Source organism: Oncorhynchus nerka, linkage group LG8 (genome assembly GCF_034236695.1).
Source record: "Oncorhynchus nerka isolate Pitt River linkage group LG8, Oner_Uvic_2.0, whole genome shotgun sequence".
NCBI lineage: Eukaryota > Metazoa > Chordata > Actinopteri > Salmoniformes > Salmonidae > Oncorhynchus > Oncorhynchus nerka.
The window spans coordinates 10,617,063-10,621,102 of NC_088403.1; the positions used below are offsets into that span (position 1 = coordinate 10,617,063).

Genomic DNA, 4,040 nt, shown 5'->3' on the forward strand with positions numbered 1-4,040 from the left:
TATAGTCTAATAGTGGATCGGCCTTCTGTTGTGTTGGTGGGGTAAATAAAACTGCTGATATGCTTTGGCCTGTATTTTTGAATGTTATTCTTTTTTAAATATTTCTGTATTCGTTCTCGTTTATTAAACAATTACATATTCAATCATTCGTGTATTTATTTAGCTTATCTTGTTTACATGTAATACCCTATGGCCTGACCATAGAAATAAGAATGAATAGAACAGACATGGAAGCTCTAACCCTGGCAAATGACTGGTATTTATATGTATTTAGGATCCACATTCATTCTTGCCAAGGCAGCAGCTACTCTTCCTGGGGTCCAGCAACATTGAGGCAGATACGGTGCATTCGGGAACGTATTCAGACCCCTTGACTTTTCTACATTTTGTTACATTACATTCTTATTCTATTTTTTTCCCCCCTAATCAATATACACACGATACTCCATAATGACAAAGTAAAAACACGTTAGACATTCATAAACTTAATTTAATAAAAGTATTTACATAAGTATTCAGACCCTTTGCTATGAGACTCGAGACTGAGCTCAGGTGCATTGTGTTTCCATTGATCACCCTTGAGATGTTTCTACAACTTGATTGGAGTCCACCTGTGTTAATTCAATTGATTGGACATGATTTGGAGAAGCAGCACACCTGTCTACATAAGCTCCCACAGTTGACAGTGCGTGTCAGAGCATTAACCAAGCCATGAGGTCGAAGGAAGTGTCCTTAAAGCTCCGAGACCGGATTGTGTCGAGGCACAGATCTGGGGAAGTCTCAGAAAAAATGTCTGCAGCATTGAAGGTCCCCAAGAACACAGTGGCCTCCATCATTCTTAAATGGAAGAAGTTTCAGAACCAGCAAGACTTACAAGAGCTGGCCGTCCGGACAAACTAAGTAATCAGGGGAGAAGGTCCTTGGTCAGGGAGGTGAGCATGAACCCAGTCAGTGGGCAGGAAGCTTTTACCACCCAGGGCTTGAACTCAGTACCCTGAAGTCAGGAAGCTTACCACCCAGGGCTTGAACTCAGTACCCTGCAGTCAGGAAGCTTACCACCCAGGGCTTCAACTCAGTACCCTGCAGTCAGGAAGCTTACCACCCAGGGCTTCAACTCAGTACCCTGCAGTCAGGAAGCTTACCACCCAGGGCTCAAACTCAGTACCCTGCAGTCAGTGGGCAGGAAGCTTACCACCCAGGGCTTCAACTCAGTACCCTGCAGTCAGGAAGCTTACCACCCAGGGCTTCAACTCAGTACCCTGCAGTCAGGAAGCTTACCACCCAGGGCTTGAACTCAGTACCCTGCAGTGAGTGGGCAGGAAGCTTACCACCCAGGGCTTCAACTCAGTACCAGTCATCCCAGAGAGCTCAGTTAGCTCCCTACTGAACCCTCCTACTAGACTTGCATGCCATGGAACAGTAATGCACAAGCTTTTTGTCAAATGGGATGGAGTGTTGACCTTTTCCAGTGCTGTTGAGGCGGCTGCCAGGAGATCGAGAGGTATTGTGGAAAGACCAACAGTATTAGATGCAGGCCTCAGAATGTACACACATTTGTATACCTCCTTTCACCACTAGATGGCAACAGTCTAATGAAGAATCATGTAGGACTACAAACGGGGCAGGAAAAACTCAAGAAACAAACAAACAAACATGCCATTACAGAAAACTGTGCACCATAAAAGAGGAACGTCTGATAAAAATCCCACAATGACATTTTGAAATGCACCTCAAATCAACATAAAGTATTAGATATCACAGCCAAATAAATACATCAAACTTTCCCAGAATCCAAACCCTTTTTATTAGAACAACTACAGCAGATATAAAGACCTGTTGCAAATCCCACAGTCACCACTGGGCGTGTGCTTCAACAAACAATATGCACTTCCCCAAAGAAACAAAAAGAAATAAATTAATTTTTTTAAAAACATCTGTTTTCCTTTGATGTTTTTTTTTTCTGTTGAAATGTCACAATGAAACAAAAGGCCTTGTAATTCTGGATCTGAAGATTGAGAAGACATCTATATCGTCTCAACACAGAGCATTAAGGACCTCCTTGCCTGGTCTCAGATCTCTTTGTGCCGAGCCAACTCTGACGGTCAGTCTGACAATGAGTTGGGCAAGACAGCACAAACACATCTGGGACCAGGCTATCAAGGACCCAAACCCAAGAGAAGGACAGAAAGGGAGAAGAACTCCTTCCTCCTAAAAGAGTCAAGAGTGGAAACTGCCTCCCTGATTATGTTGAACTCCGATGATCAAACACACTCCTCTACAACAGAGTTATATGGAGGGTTTAAGGGTCCGACTCCACTGTCTGGTCTCGACTAGTTGCCAGATCTGTACAGGCTTAAGCAAAACTTCCGACTATCAACGTCAATGGCATTATTTTACTAAAGCACATAGTGGACCTGGCAACCAAGCTAGCTGGGACCCCTGTTATCCAGTGGGACTGAGATCAAGGTCTCAGATGCACCGCCTGTATATCGTCATAATGAATACATGTCTGTTAGTGTTTCAACTGGAGCGACAGGTACAGAAGCAGTACGACTGAGCAGGTGTGTGGCGGATGAATCTGCAGTGGAGAGAGAAGGCTCTCAGCCTCAGCACAGCTGTGCACCGTGGCGTAGATACACGTCTAGAAAGTAGATCTGATACATATGAATAACTAAAAGGACTCAATTCAATCCGTACTGCCGAAGCTCACCTCCCATTGAGCCGACTTACGCAGCGTTCCCCACGAATGCAGTCTCAGAGAAACCATTGCTTTTAAAATGTCAAATCGTGTTTTAACGCTGAACTTCAGCAATGGATTGAATCAAGCCCTAATACACGCAGCTCTAAACAGACCCCCAGAGTGTTGTGAAACCGCTCGGAGGGAATCTGCTATTACATGTTTCAATCTTTTCAAATCACATACACACCCTTTAAAAGAGAATAGAAACCCCCCCCCCAAAAAAAAACAGACACAATCACAACGGTATTGGATCAAGAAAAACACCCAACTTAAAGCCTGTGATGATAATGAATAATAGACTAAATAATAGCATTCAAAATAAAATAAAATCAAATAAACACATTTTAGAGATGCATATTTTGTTCTGAAATATTGATCTTATGTTTTTTATTTCCCGGGTCCCAAATGGCACACTATTCCCTATATAGGTCACTACCTGGTCAAAAGTAGTGCACTAAATAGGGAATAGGGTGCCCTTTGGGCCGTAATCTTAAAGTCAATGAATCACACACTTCACACAAAACGTAGTACAAAGTCACTTTATACCAGAGCAGAAAGAGAGGCTCAACTTGGTAAGGAGATAGAAACGGACAACCTTTCACTGATGACGGTTTCACTGAGGGGGTCGAGGAACTGAAATGCATCAGGAATGGAACCCTGTTCCCTTATATATCGTTGTACCTACTATTGACTTTACGTTGGGCTCTGGTCAAAAGTAGTGCACTATATAAAAAGGGAATAGTGTGCCATTTTGGACGAGCACCAACGTTGGTTTCTAATGTTAGGGAAGGAAGGGTCGTGTTGACTGCTGGGATGACACACTAGATGTCACAGTCTAATGGAATGAGATGAAGTAGCTACTAGCTACACGTCAAGACATAACAGCACCCTATTCCTCATGTAGTGCACTACTGTTGAAAAGAATATGAACAGAATTCAGCACCTGATTTGTCAACTGGGGCTCAACGTCAGCCAGTCACAGGTCACATCTCCACCCAGGGCTTAACCCTTGCTGAGCCGGGGAGATAGCGGAGCCTCCTCCCTCGTTGTCTCTCCCTCTCCCCTTCACATGTCTCAACTCTTTGTGCCATAGCTCCCTTCAACAGTGTGTGGTTCTCCTATATTCCCCACTTCACCTCCCCCCCCCTCTGGCCAAATGATTGGTTTATACACAAATGGTGTTTTCTTGGTTGTTGCCACATCATCTTTGTCCATTTTTTTAAAAATTCAATATCTTAACATTTTTTGTATTTATTTAATGTTTTTTTATTTATTATTATTATATATTTAATATAAATCT

The 4,040-nt window shown here is 43.0% G+C and overlaps 1 protein-coding gene across 2 annotated transcripts in view; it reads right to left on the reverse strand.

Moving 5' to 3' along the window:
• Positions 1 to 1,780: 1,780 nt before the first annotated feature.
• The window catches only part of LOC115128115 (adiponectin receptor protein 2-like), an 86,013-nt gene continuing 83,753 nt past the window's right edge, over positions 1,781 to 4,040 (reverse strand). For both annotated transcript variants that reach the window (XM_065021315.1, XM_065021316.1), the window contains exon 8: positions 1,781 to 4,040. This exon is cut by the window's right edge and continues 1,149 nt beyond it. The gene's annotated coding sequence lies outside the window, so the exon portion shown is untranslated.